At 33.5% G+C, this 16,287-nt stretch overlaps 1 pseudogene; it reads right to left on the bottom strand.

Moving 5' to 3' along the window:
- Positions 1-451: 451 nt before the first annotated feature.
- On the bottom strand, positions 452-1,652 carry LOC118754589 (annotated as a pseudogene).
- Positions 1,653-16,287: the final 14,635 nt, after the last annotated feature.

Below are 16,287 nucleotides of genomic sequence, written 5' to 3'. Positions count from 1 at the left end.
TTTTGAAGCCTCTAAAAATTCGCGTTGATTTGTGATAACTTATCTATTAACGATCTTTGCTGTTTTTGTATACAAATAATATTTTATTGAAAAAAACTCGGAGTACATACTATAAAAAAAAACAATGCAAATCAACGCAAATTTTTGCAAAAAAAAATTCTAAAAAATCAACGGTAACTTTTAGCGACTTGAAACTTGCACTTTGTTATAATAAAATTGAATGGGCTACAAAACTGCATACCCGAAAATTATCTAAATATTCTAATTAAAAATTTTGATGACAATTTTTTGAAGTTTGATTATTTTTTTTGCAAGTTGTGCAAGCTTTGCAACTTTTGTTATTGTGGTTTCTGATATAGATTGAATTATATTTTAAATGAAAATTATTAAAAATAAATAAATAAACATAATTTGCAAGCAATATCGTTTTGAATTTCGTTGCTAATTAGTTGCACGCATCTGTATGTATCTAATAATATTTTAATTAGTAACAATTTAATGGTTGAAGAGTGCCCTATCACAGCTGCCGATTCAAAAACGCTCTATCTCAGCACATTTTCAATGTATTTTCAGCTGAGATAGGGCGTTTTAAAACCAAATTCTGACATAGGGCGTTCTTCAATCAAATTCCGAAGTAGGGCTTTTAGTTATTGCTGTTACTGAAAAGGGACCGCTCCTTGATTTAAGAAATAATGTGCTAATGTGTCCCTTAAACGGTATGCAGATTGACTTGCGTTGCGCCTATGTGACGAGATAGAAGGCAATGGGCCACCAAGGTTTTCCAAATCATGACGCCATTCTCCATGTACCGTTCCTTGCTCCGTGTCATCTCTGTCCACGAAATTGTCTAGGCAGTACCAACGCTCTAGATCGTGGAGCATAACGAAGTTGTGTAGAACTAAGCACGCTAAAACGATCTTTTCGCAATTCTCTGGACTACAATCTATTACTTTGCGAAGGACACGCCAGCGAGCTGTTTTCAATTACCCGGCGAGCTCGCGACAACCGGTAATTAAAAACTGTTTTGTATCGCGGGAGTTGAGATCCAGGGTAAGGTCGCATCAAATTTTCTTTCAACGGGAATGCCGCATCGCCCACAAAAAAATGTGGAAATACTTCTGTGGTCTCACGGCACAAAGGCGTTGAGGGCGGTAATGGCAAACTATTGCTCAGGAGCCCGTCCAAAATCAGTTTGTTGGAAAATACCTTAAAGATTACAATTAGTGAAGTTTAATAGATTTACAAAAAATTAGTGTTACGTCCATCGCTTTGTCCACCATAACTTCCAATGCTAGCCGAGGTAAACGTATACTTGGCGTCGCAGGTTGCCATCAACACAATACTATAAAACTTTTTATAGTTATAGTACAGGGAACCTGAATTTTTTGGACACGTAATAGCAACGTGTTTTCCGTCGATCGCTCCAACACAATTTGGCATATTCCAAAGCTTAAAAAAGTCCTCCGCGATGTCTGTGTATTGTGCCACCGTGGGTTCGCTGAGATATATTGGAGATAGTTCGGTCCATAACATTTCACACGTCTCCAATACAATATTGCGAACCGTAGTTTTCCCCAGCTTGTGCATTGAAGCGATGATTTCGAACGGGGTGCCGTGCGCGAGGTACCTTAAAGACACAAAGTAATTACAATGTTTGTAAGTAAAAACTATAACTTTCGCTTTTGACATGTGTATGTATATACATTATACACGGTGGGCAGGAAGCAAAGATAGGTTGCATAAAACTGTCGACAAAAACTGAAAGCAGGGTTGTATTTGTTGATATTTTTAGGTTAAGAATCCCTTAGAATTGAAATCCTAGCTGCTCCTGTTTTAAAGATATCCACATTTTACATAGTTATGATAGGGCCGACTTTTGCGAAAGAGAAAAACATCCTTGTGCATTAAATATTCAACAATGTATGTGTGAGTAAATGTGTGTATATATATTAAGTGAAAATATAAGTTTATGTAAGTTTTTAGCCGGTTTCAATCGTTTCCAGGGCGCACCGCGTAGAGGCAACTTACTTTGCACCTCTTTGTTCTTTTTTTGGTTTTATTTTTTTATATTTTTTTCTTGCTTTATTTTTTTATATTTGTTTTTTGTTTCCTTTTATTTTTTTGTTGGCTTACCATATAATATAGTCACACATTTTAGTATTTAAATATTTTATTATTTAGTTAAGTTTTTATATATGCTGGAATGAAAATGTCATTACAGTTTTCTTCAGGCGACTGACAAAAGTTGGTTTATCAATCATATTTATTTTGAATCTATCCCAGAATTTAATGAATTCCCTATGAACTGACTTCCCGGCCTGCTCGGACCATAATCCTTAACCATCGTTATTCAAGAATGAAATAGATTGCTTTAAATGTTTAAGGATAAAATGGATTTTGACAGTTTGAGAAATTCCAGTACTTTTCAAAGCTGTGCGGAGTTCGTTAAGATTTTTATCAAAATTACTAAGATCCGCTTGTTTTGCGGAAAACCATGTATTCACGATTTTGCTCATGGCTTTGAACGAGGCAATATATTTGGTATTGTTTTTACTGAGAGTTTCTTCCATACAAACTATGTTCGACATTTTTTTGTATGTGGAAGACACTGTCAGCAAAAAATAAATAATTGCACTTTACTAATTGGCTCAAAAGCTACATTTTAAACATTTTTCTAAAAGATCTGATTAGAAATTGTGATCAGATGGAAGTGTCTCCGAGCCAATAATTTTGTACGGCACGGTACTTATAAGTAATCTAGGTTTCACGAAAAAAAAAAAATATAAATACAAAGTAACATTAAAATATCAGTCATTTGTTTCGTTGCTGTGAGCTTGTTTCAAAACTTCTGGCTTTTGCTATAATTGTAAAACTCTGTGCATGTCATTTTAACGTATTTAGGTACATACTTATATTAAACATCAACTATTGCTTATGCAAAACGTGCTACATTTAAAAAAAAATCGCATATGAAAGAGCACCAACCCAACTCGTAATATTTTAAGTATACAAATTTTAGTATTTAGTATAGAAATATTCAATTGAAATACGCCAATATTATAATGAAGCGCTTTGCACTTAACGGATGCTTTTTCATAATTAAGTTAAAAAAAAAAAATTATTTAAATTCCATGCTGTCTGTAATGGGATTTGAACCCTGACGCTCTGGAAATTAGCAAATTGTGGCAAGCATCTTCGTGCACTCAGCTACAGCCAGACATGTAAATGTGCATTCAAATGTTCAGTTTGATTCAACACCACGTGTGCGTGGTATGAAAGTATTGTTTTTAAGTACGAACATTTCAAAACGATAATCAAATAAATAATATTCATGTTTACTATGCGTTATTTCCCCCAGTAAATTCATAAAATTTTTCTTAATATTACAACGCGTTTTTTCTCTCAGCGTAGTCATTTTTAAGCAAAATTTGTGCAATCAAATCGAAAACCGGGACACTTAAATGAAACCCGGGACATTTTAAGGTTGGACCGGGACACCGGGACAAATAGTCTAAAACCGGGACATGTCCGGGAAAACCGGGACGTCTGGCAGCCCTACACACAAAGCGCATACTTTCATGCGATTTTCTTTATGATCGCATTTGTGTTCTGGATGTACAATAGTCATTATTTCCTGACAGAAGAGTACATAAATACCAAAATAAATCTCATACAAGCTTTGAATTTATTTACTTATTATGAGGAGTACCGTTGGCCTAAGTTAGAGCATTTTTATTTCTTGCACAAGCGCAGTGCGACTTGCCTGCGCTACTTGCTTATAGCAACAAACTTTTAATAAAAAATTACTACCGTATTATATAGCATACAATATTGTATACATACATACATACATATATTGTGATATTGAAAGTGTTTGTAATGAGAAAGTTCACGCTACAGAAAAAGGTAATTGTGGTGTTTTATCTAAGTTGTATACCGGTAGCGCCCAATAAATCTCGATCAATTATTCTTCCGGTAGGTTAAAATGAAAATGTGATTTGATCCGTTTTAGTGAGCTAAAAAAGGGGAACAGATTTGTATGAGATTTCTTTTCGTATAAATATGCTCTAATTATCGAGAAGTACGCCTTCCTCTTTTGCAAATATATCCTATCGTTAGAGCGAAAAGCTTGTTTTCATGCAATTTCCATTTCAAAAACACTTTTTTAAAGTATCCGTTTGGGTTTCGATCCCTGTTAACCGGATGAACCCACCAGCGGCGTACTCGTCTTGATTTTTGTCGTTGCTTTTGCAGACGACATATGTTTAAAAACATCAAGTCAAGGAAAGTCTTCATCAAAATCTCTATCCATTCTGGTGACCAATAAAATAATAAAATTTGTAAAAACATGCGTTATTAGTATTTAATTAAATTTATTTGCATCGATAACTTACTCTGCGCGTTAAGATCAACTTTTCTTTTACTCAAACGAACAATTATTCAAACAGCTGACTCTGACATTGGATGTGCGCTATGTATGTATAATCGTGCCTCTCTCTCACATGCGCTGCTTTGCTATGCCCTGCACTGCAGTGCAAGTATAACCAAAGCTTAAGTGGGCAAAAATCGAAAAATGCGTTGTCTGCAATGTGAACGTGTTTGGTATTTTTGTAAAGGTAATTTATTCACTAAGAAGAATTAAATAGAAATTTCCTTAAAAAAGAAACAAATTATATGCCTCCAGGAAGCCACTAAAGTCGACAAATTTTATGCTACAAATTTTAATAGGAGCATAGCCAAGAGTAAGCCCTCCACGGAGACAAATGACAAAAATACATTATTTGAAACAAAACGTTAGTTTGACGTTTTATATTTCCATACAGATAGTAGAGAACTACAGGAATACAAATTTCAGAATAATATTAAACACAAGGTAGCCCTGCGCTTTTCATTTTTTGCTAATGCATAAAATCATTTTTTTTTTTGTCAGTGCCATCAATGATTAAAACGCTTGACTTGTGGACAATAGAGGTTTATTTTTTTAAAGAGTTGCCACCTGTTAAAAAATTAAATTCAAACCATTGCGAACTACAGGCGTCTAAACAATAACAAAGAACTTCGATTAGTGCATAAGGGCGTGAATTCAGATGCTCCAATTTACGTAAATGCATCCCTGACTAAGAATAATTACGAGCTATTCAAGTCAGCCTTTCGCCTTAAAAAAAGGAAAATAATATTATCTGTTTTTACCTAGAGAGGTTTGGTTTACATCAAACTGACCAGCAACGACAGCCCGAAGTAATAAATAGCCCGGAGATTCTCAATAACCTTGAGAATTCTGGCACTGAAACCGATACTTCCTTTCGTAATGACAGCGCCGGGAATGCGAATGCTCCTGTCCAGGACGATCGCCAAGAATGCCATTGAATTTATTATTCCTTTTAGTCCACTAAGTTTTTATTTCAACTCATAAAAAGTGTAAATTATTAAATTATTTGCGAATATCGAAATGCAGTGTAAATCGCTCATCAATGTTTTTTTATAATGGTGAGCTTAGATCATAAGTTCGCGTGTTCCAAAGACTGCTTATGATAAGCAGCTTATCACAGCGCATGGCAGTACGCGCGATTGACGAAAGCAGCCACAGTAGCATGCTGAAATGACTCGCTGAGATTTGGAAGTTTTTATGCAGACGTCCAATCGACATGTTTGAGGTATCGGTGCAAAGGTATTGCAGAGTGTGTCCAGAAAATGTATTCAAGCTTCATAAACGATTAACCGGATTTTTAAAAATTAGGCTAAAGTGTTGCGAAATAAAAAACATTTTTTTGCTTTTGCCGGTTTAAGGAGGTATGTAAGAACACCCAACATATTTAGTGTTATTCTATAGGCCAATACCTTTCAAAACTTATATATTTAGTTCCGGCTACTAGTTGGAAAGATATAGAGCTAAATTGGTTTTGGTTCGTGTCTCCACTACGAGATGGTTTGGTATGTGTGTGGCGTCTGTACGTACCTTCATTTTATTTCTTTCTTTCAGGAATTAAAGTACAAACAAAACTAACAAGGTTTTGTTCCAAGATGTTTCGATTCGTATCCCTTTGTTGGCGTGGCTAGTGCCTGAAATTCGAAAAAGGCAATCTTTTAAACAACCACTGAGGTCGCACTACTCATTGCATACCATTGAAGTGGATATCAGTAGAAGGGTCTTAAAACAAGCTATCTAACGCTGTCTTTTGCATTTATAAAATATAAATATGTCATAACGTTATCGCCTGAAAACTAAAAATCGGGCTCCTGAAAAGATAACCAATTCCCCGCAAAAAAAGAGTTCCCATTCTCCGATTGCCACTTAAACTGAAATTCCCTACAAATCGGGGAATTTTCCGCGAGTTGACTAGATGAAGGATGCAGCTGTGCTAATCGCTAATCACTACGTACATGTCTTGGGAACCACAAATTGTGTGTATTTTAGTTTGTTTCAGTCACATGCCGATATTATAACATTTTTCCCCATTTTAATTGTAGCTATGTACACAGTATGTATTTAACTATGCTACATGGGTTTATCAGCCGCACTTAACCTACCTGGGAAGACGCACACAATATTACCTACATTTGTACATAAATATGTACTATGTATGAATGCATTTAGTTCACCCAATGTGCCGCTACTACTTACATATACATACATATGTATAAATTGCCACTGAGCAAAAACACTTGAGAAAAAAAGCATTAGTTTAATAGCACGAGTGCACCAGCGTACAAGAAGTGAAACTTCTTAAAAAAAACACATGTGTGCGCCCCACACCCGAATACAGATGTTTATTGTATCCAATGTTGCCCAATAAACATTCGGCTTGGTTAACAATTCGAAACGATTGGAAAACCAATCTTTTCTTCGAGTCTCACCTCCTATAACGAATGTGAAATAGGTTAGTATTCACTTCGAGAACTAGGCCATTTTCCAGCAAAACGGAACCTTCTTTATCCAATGTATTTTTTTTCGTTATGAATTCGAAATTCAGTCCATTCTCGAATTGGAATTTTAATGAGAGAGAGTGATTTTCTTATATTTTCCTTCAAGAATGAGCTGGATTTCACTTTCTCTCTTGTTATTATGGTTTCCATTTCTTTTTGGACCCATCTCGAGTGTACTTCCAATATACTATGAACGTTGGAAAACTAAGATTGTTTATGAGTTGGTTCTCAGTTCGATATTCATATTGGATATCGAAGGTCATTTTCGAACGTTCACCAAAATGTTTATTGGGTGGTACCAAGTTGATAAGTTTTTATAATATTTCCTTTTTTTTTATACCCGAGCGCACTTATGCACAAGGGTATTATAACTTTGTTCACATAACGGTTGTTCGCAACAGCCAAAACGAATCGAGATAGATATAGACAAATGTATACATAAATGATCAGAATGAAAGGACAAATCGATTAAGCGGTGACTGCCTGTCCGTCCGTCCGTACGTCTGTACATACGATAACTCGAGTAAAAATTTAGATATCTTAACGAAACTTGGTATGTGCAGTTCTTTCGGGCGTAGGACGGATGGTATTGAAAATGGGCAAAATCGGACAATAACCACCCATATAAAGGTAATTTTCAGAAATACGAAAACTGCGATATTTTAGTAGCTACTGAAGATTATTCACTCAAAATTGATATTTACAATAATTTTTAGACGGAAAATAAGAATATTATAAAGTTTTGGAAAATGGGCGTGGCCACGCCCACTTATGGTTACATGTGTATATCTTGGTAGCCGCTACACCAATTTCTTCCAAACTTGGCACAGTTGTTGGCCTTGGTACAACATACCAAATGGTCGAAATGGCTTAGATAGTCATTAACAAAACTTTGACATGGAAAGATCACATTTTTAATCCGGTAGGAAAAGCGTATGGAATTCTTCGTACACTCTGGTTAACACAGTACTTCAATCCGTTAAACATAAGACTACTTTTAGCGAAAGCGTACTTAAAGCCTACGCTGCTTTATGGCTGTGAGAATTATGCAAATTACGACTATGTGTGTAAAAAGAACCCAAATGTTGTTTATAACAACATTGCTAGGTATGTATATGGGCTAAACAGACTCGACCACGTATCAGCACATGCTGAAAGGTTGCTTAATATGTTTTTTTGATAACTTAATAAAGGTTAAAACGCTATCGACTCTACATAAAATAATATATACAAAAGAACCCCTTTATCTTTATAGAAGACTCAGTACTTCTAGCACATACGATATATCGAACTGTAAGGCACGGTGCACATTAGAGCGATACGATATGCGATGCGATATGCGATACGATATGAATGCAACATCGGCATGCTGAGTACGTGGGAATTGGTAGGAAGCGATGAAAACTGTGCACACTTGCACAACAGCGACACCGCTGCGATTTAATATCACATGCGTATCGCACGTACGACACCGCTGCGATATAATATTGCATGCGTACGTGCAACACGGTTTTCTGAACGAGGTGAGATTAGTATTGCGCGGCATTTTTTGCAATAAGCATGATCGTTTTACAGGCGGAATCATCATCCTAAATTTTTTTTAGTCGAATTAATAAAAAAAAACATGTTTATAGAACTATACCGGAAAAAAACTACTGTAGAACAGACATGACTAGTTTGGCATGGAGAAATGTATGTAGCGTCGGTGGTCAAGGACACAGGTAAATGCACAAAAGAATATTTTTCGTGATGGTTTATTTGCCTTTGTTTTCACATCTTTAAAAATAAATTTAAAGAATCCAATAATTTTAAACCTATTTATTTTTGATTTTGAATAGCAAAAAAGTTTTGGTGTTTGTTTAAATGTTAATGATTGACTATTTTATTTCAAATATTCAAATAAATAGTAATCAATATACCTAGAAACAATTAAGAAATAATCATCTCATTTACCATCAAAAGAAGAAATCAGATATAATAACAAATACTAAAAAATGGTGTACGTATGTAGGTAATAATTTTTGATTTTTCGTTATATTTTTATATGTTTTTTCTATTGAGTGTTATTTTATGATATTTAATAAGTTTTTAAATTAAATACAGAAAGTACAAATTTATGTGCTCTACAACCCAATGCTACAAAAAATAATGAAGTAAAAATACCTGGTAAGTCATGTTATTTTTCAGGTAGGTTTTGCCGAGGGAAGTAAGAATCGAGATACGAAATTTTTGCCACACACCCACACAATCTTGATTTACTGTTAAACAACCGGTTTTCCGCACTTATTAGCTTGTAACTCAGTTGAGTATATACCGAGTTAAGACCTTTCGAATGATATATGTATATAAATTTTTAGAAAACTTAAGAGGTCTTTGTGTATTTTCTGTGTTTATTTTTTCGTCTTTTTTTAAATTTGGCAAAGTTTCCACGCACTATTTTATAAAGCAACTATAATACTTCTGAATTGCTGTAATATTAACATTTGAAAACATAAAATAAATTAATAAATAAATATAGAGATTTTTACTTTAAAAAATGGGGGAAAATCTGACTAAGTTATTCAACCTTTCATGAGAAAAATAATATTTGTGGCTATACAACTCAAAAATGTTTGCTTAACTTTTTTTAATTCAGCTTTCACCGGCTTCTCCTTGTAGTAAACGCAATATTCTGAAATAATTTGTGATGCGAATTTGAATATCTCATTAAATTTTTAGCCTACTTTGTAAAAATAAACATCAGTTTTACTCGATATTAAACGCACTTTTCTCTTAATTTTTTTAAAAGTTTATAGATATAAACATAGACCCATCATTCGAAAGGTCTAAATTCGGTTGAGAAGCAACTCATTTAGCTCATTAACATGCTTATAAGGTCACAAAAGTTTGTGTAGCTATCACAAAATGTTATCGCGTGTCGCATCGCGTATCGCATCGCACATTAGAACATTTCATATCTCATTGCGTATCGTATCGCGTATCGTATCGCATATCGCATCGCATATCGTATCGCTTAATGTGCACCGTGCCTAACATCTGAACGTCATCTTTTCATCACCTCTATACGTATTTGGAACTCACTTTATACTAGACTAAGTCTGTTAAGTAAAAAGAACTAATATGTATAATAATTTATAAGTTATTCAAATATGTTTCTCAGTAATGAAAATGTATGGGATAATATGTTCTCTTCTTCGTCCTGTTTTCCTTTCCTTTTATTGTTATTGTTCAAAACTAATTATTAATTTTTATTAATTTATTTATTATATTTCGTCGCTGCGCCAACAAAAACGGTTATGTGTTTTTTAATAACTTTTCAGGAGAGCAAAAAAAACTGATTTCAGGTGCCAATAGGCAATATTTGGCAAGTGTCGTATTAAAAATATGGTATGGATTTAGGAAAAAAAACTTTTTTTTTGGACCAATTACGACGTGATTATCATTTGCGCCACTTTAAAGCACATAGCTCTTTTTATACACGATTTAAATTTGCTTTTGGCGGTATGGAATCGTATGCAATTTGTACATAATACTGCCGTTAGGCCTAGATGCAACGTATAGAAGTTGAGGACTCGATTATTTAACTGCCCGTTGCTCCTGTTATGCAAAGAAAAATGGTCAGAAACGATTTAATTGAATTTTGGTAATAAAGATTAATGCAAAGTGATGAGTGGAGACATACTTTGTACAAACCATGGAATTGCCAGAGATGCGAACTGTTTTTTCGGCCAGCGTATTAACTTGACCCAATGCACTTTTTCAAAGTTTCGATGGGTGATATCCAATGCAAGCTCGTATATACAAGAAATAATTTCATATGTACACTCTAAATAATTAACAATATAAGTGAAGGCCTCGCCCGTCGCATACGACTTATGTAGTCCATTAGTGAATATATCGGTTTATTGAATACATTTTCTAATGTAGACTGAACGCTGTCCACCTCCATACTTTTTACCTTTGTTAATTGTTGAATTTCAATTGCAAGCGATCAAATTAAATAGTAGAATCTATGTAACGTAAGTGGTATGTGCATACTAGGACTTTGAGGGTCCAAGGGGCAAGGTTTACTTGCCAAGAATCCCGGGATTTTCGAGATTCGTAATTTGCACTAATGGAATAATAGAAACTCCTTTTCTTGACCAGTATTGGCTATATTTCTTTTTTTATTTGATAGTTAATATTTTTTTTATAAATGTCTAGCTCATTGTACATATAACACCGGGCGATAGTAAATTTTAAACACAAATAGCAATATATTCGCGAAACGATGAGCCAAATATAGCTAAATTGCGTTATACGTTTTTCACTCTGACGTCGGTAATTCAAAAATGATTTAAAAAATTCAGACAAATGTGTTTAGAGAAGTAGTATGGGTATAAAATTTATGAGGAAATCCTGTAGAATTTAAACATATTCAAGTTTCTAGTGCAGAAGAGCTGATAAATATTGAAAATGTCATTTTAAGATTTTATCTTTGAAATTTCGCAATATTTGTCTGAATTTCGTTCTTCTAACTTTGTCAGCTTAAAAATTACCTATTCGTCCTTGTGAATCCAAAAATTTTAAATTTTTTAAATTCTAAAGATCCCATTGCATTTCTTGCCCATATTTTTACTCTACATTGCATTGGATTTTTTAATAATTTTTCGAATTAATCATAAGTATCTTTGAAATTACAAAGTCCTCCAAAATAAATCCTGCGGTCAGAGAGAAAAAATAAAAACGCCACTTTAAATAAAAAGTAGGTTTCAAACCATGGTACAATAATAACAGGTATTGTCTTCCTAGAGAGTTTTGCTTCACATCGAAATTCGTGCTCCCTTATTTTCATTTTGACGCAGTTTAGTGTTGATTCTTTTACTTTTATTTGGCTTTGCTTTTTGTTTTCGCTCAATTTAATTTTTGTAATTTTTCAAAACAAAAGAAAAAACGTTTGAAATTAAGTGAGCCATACAAATTTTGAACTTATTTACAAGAAATTTTTTTTCCGGCTTTTGAAAATTGAATAAGTTCTATGCAAGATGGTTTGTTAAAAAAAAAAAATACGTGAACATATATGCTATACGGCGTATGGAAATATCCCTTTTCCAGCAGTAAACGTTTTAGTGTGGGCAACAATAATATTTTTTAAATAAGGCAGATCGGAATATGCGCTCTCTGGGAAGACAATACATGTAATGATTGTACCATGGTTTCAAACCCATTTATTTATTATATATTCCATGGTCGGAGAGCTACTCAAACAATATAGGAGCAGTTTTTTCGATTCAAGTTGTTGAAAAGTAATGAATATCTAAATCCCGGGATTAGTCCGGGATTTTGACAACGCCATCCTGGAAATCCCGGGATCGGAAAAAGCCGAAAAAATAAACATCCCTAGTGAATACATATGTATGTATTTATTTAGTTGGTTTATAATTATTTTTTACATCGAAATCAAAGCACAATCATCTGCGATCAAAAACAGTTATAAGCAAGTAAGCGTATACCCGTTTTTTCAGAGTATTTCCAGTACTGCGAGCACATAGCTGTTTTTGATCAGTTCTAAACGAAGAGTTATAAGAAAACGGCAATTGCAGAAATGTGGGCAACAGATAGTGTTAATAAAATATGCAATAAAAAAAATTGACAAAAATCACATAACTGTTTTTGTTGGCGCAGCGACGATTTGCTTACTTTAATATTACAAAGCTTCTATTCTTAGTTCATAGACTTAATGATATATGCAATTTAAAATTATATTATCAATCTCTAAGATTTACTTCCTTTATTTTATCTTGATTGGCTCTGTAAAATAATTTTTGTTAAATTGTTGTGCTGGGAAAACATCAAAATAAATACAAATCGTCACCTGAAATGCAAAAAGACGTAACAACATCGTAACTGAAATGGAAAAAGTCCTGACTAATATTTTTTTATTTTTTTTTTATAAAAAGATGTGTGAGTTGTAATTCGATGAAATCCATCATATCAATCAAAAACTGAATTTTGAATTTTTTATTAGTTATGACTTTTTTTTTATTTCAGCGACGATGTTTGTTACGTCTTTTTGCATTTCAAGTGACGAAATACAAATAAGTTAAATGAATTATTAAGGGTGGGTGTCAATCGAAATGTGTATGAAGAGGGTTTATTTATTAACTGCATGTAGAGGGTTGCCACCTGTTTAAAATATCAAATTTCATTTGAATTTAAAAAATTAGGTAATTCAAATATATAGGTATCAACATGTGGGAGTCAGACGAAAGAGGTTTAAGAAAATTTTAGCTCGCAAATATTACGAAGAGGGTTGCCTCCTGTTTGTAAAGTCAAATTTAGTTAAACTAAAATAATAATTGTGTCAAACCAAAGGTTTACGACATCTTATTTCTTATTTTATTGCAAATACATACATTGGCAATCAGCGATTTGTTCTGATTACATTCCTTTTAAATTACTGGACTCTTAAATTAACTCAGGAATGTTTTTACTCTTCACTTATTTCCTGCTAAATATGTCAAATTTTTTCTTTTGTCTGATACCCATATCAATATACATATTTCAGCTACCTTACTCCCTTAATTAAAGTAAATTTGATTTTTTAACATGTGGCAACCCTTCTACGTGCCGCTTAGAAGAAAAGCTTTTTGAAAACTATTTCAATTGATACTCATATAACATGTAATATCTAACTCACTTAACCTATTAAATAATTTTAGTAAAATTTGTAACTGGTGGCAACCCGTTAAAAAAAATAAAACTTTATTACACTTCTACAGGCCAAGCCCTGTCAGTTGACACCTCGCTTTTGAAAATAGAGCGAACTATATATACATACAAGCGCCACAGTTTTTTAACGGTTGGCATCATTTTACATTAAAATAGTGCAATATTTTAGCTGCTATTAATTGCGCACAGAAAAAGTAATCATTTGACCTAATGTGCAGTGGTCAAAAAATTATAGCCGAACCACTTTTTTCCAAGTTTTAAAGGATTATTCTTGTTGTCATTGAACTTTCGTTATTTTTTTTATAAAAAAATAAAGTGCATTCTTTAACAAAACCCGCGTAAATCCAAGTTTCCGAATTTGTGCAATATTACAAAATTCAACAAATTTTCGTGCAAATTTCGAACTTTTTAAAAATTCTAAAAAATCAATCGAAATTTTTAGCCATTTGAAACTCATATTTTATTCTACTAGAATTCAATGCGCCACTAAACTGCATTTTAACGAAAATTTGTTGAATTCTTTTTAAATTGCATACATTTTTAAGGCAGTGTCACTCGATTGGTACATTTGTACAGATTTGTACATTTTTATATTGGGCTATTGGTAAAAAAATGGAGCAATTTTGATTTTTGTAGTCAAAAGATTGGTACAATACAGCGATATTCTATTGAAAAATTTCAACAAATAAATTTTCGTGATTGGAATAAAGAATAGGGTTGCCAGACGTACTGCTTTTGGGAGTAAACGTACTCCTTTTTATTACAATTTACTACCTTGTACTCCCACAAAAAAAATAACTGGAAATGTACTCCTTTATTAGTTTTGTACTTCTTTTGTACTGCTTTTTCCAGCTATTAATATTTTATACAGGCAGTAAAATAATAACTGTTGCACAGTTTTTTTTGAAAAATAAAAGGAATTTTTATAGATTTTGCGAAAAAATGAGTTATTGTTAATGATCCACAGATTTTACTTAAACTTTATTAATTCGTTTTTAAATTTTAACCTGAATTTGGGTTTACCGGCGCTAAACACTTTGAGAGAAAAGCGCAAGTAAAAAAAGTAGTTTATTGTTAAATTTCTACATTTCACTTAAATTTTATTAATTAGTTTTTAAATTTTTACCTTGACTTGGGTTTACCAACGAGTTTGGGAGAAAAGCGCAAGCGGCACGCAAGTCTTCGTCGGTTACTTTATTACATATCTTCTGTAACCATAGGCTAATTTTCCCAATTTGGGTCCATTAGACAGAAGACGGAGTTTTTGCCCAACATAAGACATCAGACTCAGCAATCGAAAAACTCCCTTCTTTTCATGTCTTCTTGTCATGTGGCACCTCTTTTGTTAGCAAGGGTATATAAAATGTCCCGTGCAAATGAATATTCAGCATTTTTCAAGCGAAAGAAACGCAAGTGAAAATTGTGACTTTTGGCCATTTTTCTAAGGAGTCTCTAGGGAACCATAGGGGCCGAGGTGGTCGGGACTAACATTTTTGTCAATGGCGGTGCATGCCCTCTCCAAAAAGGTCGCTTGGAGGTCCCACGCTTACTTCCCCTTCGATCACCATCTCTTTAACGACCGCCCTTACTGGAAAGCCAAACCATTAAGTTATTTTTTTTTTACATTTATTTTTGCTTTGAAAAAGATTTCTAAGATATCTTCGTTTGTTTTTACCTAATTAATGGTAGTTTGTAACAATAAATTGCACAAAAAATTTAAAAAAATGTACTTTTTTTATGTCTTGTACTGCTTTTTTTCTATCGAAAGTATAAATGTACTCCTTTCTCCGTTTCAAAATCTGGCAACCCTAATCAAGAAAAACATATTGGATGTGCACACAATTGGGATACGATTTGCACCAAATTTTTGAAAATACCCAATCGTGTGTCACTGCTTTTAAACTTGTGTTTATACGGATGTTTTTAAAGAATTAACTATAAATGTGAAAATTTGGTGCGGCTATAATTTGTTCGACTACTGTACATAAGTTGACTATGATTACTCGGCCGTGCTATCAAAGTAGCACAATGCCACTAAGCGCTTTTTAAAATTTTCAGGCAATAGCCTCATGCGATTATCGATTATATTTTTTGTTCCTTGTGTGAAATATTTAATTTTTATCAGTATTTTTATTTTAATCCAAATATATATACTTCTATACTAATTATATAAAGAGAAGTCCCTTTTTTTTTGTAACAGGTAATCTCGCGAACGGCTGGTCCGATTTTAATGAAATAATGAATATAAATAGCTTTCAGCAACCACCATGTTTTAGGCTAAAAAAAATTTACTTTTTTCCGGTAGGTGGACCAGGGACCGATCTATTCGAAAAAATCTTAGTATGGTCCGATTTGCTTACAATTTGGTACGTAGGTAGCTTTTTACCTAGGTTAGCATATAGGATCCTTTCCGGTAGGTGGACCAGGGACCGATCTATTCGAAAAAATCTTATTATGGTCCGATTTGCTTAAAATTTGGTACGTAGCTAGCTTTTTGCCTAGGTTAGCATATAGGATCCTTTTTTTTCCGGGAAGTGGACCAGGGACCGATCTATTCGAAAAAATCGTATTTATGGTCCGATTTGCTTAAAATTTGGCACATAGGTAGCTTTTTACCTATATTAACTATAGGATCCTTTTTCCGGGAAGTGG

This window comes from Rhagoletis pomonella, unplaced genomic scaffold (assembly GCF_013731165.1).
Source record: "Rhagoletis pomonella isolate Grant_MI unplaced genomic scaffold, Rhpom_1.0 Rhpom_scaffold_04168, whole genome shotgun sequence".
NCBI classification, from domain to species: domain Eukaryota; kingdom Metazoa; phylum Arthropoda; class Insecta; order Diptera; family Tephritidae; genus Rhagoletis; species Rhagoletis pomonella.
The sequence above is the reverse complement of the archived record's forward strand: the minus strand, read 5'-3'. Positions and strand labels throughout refer to the sequence as shown.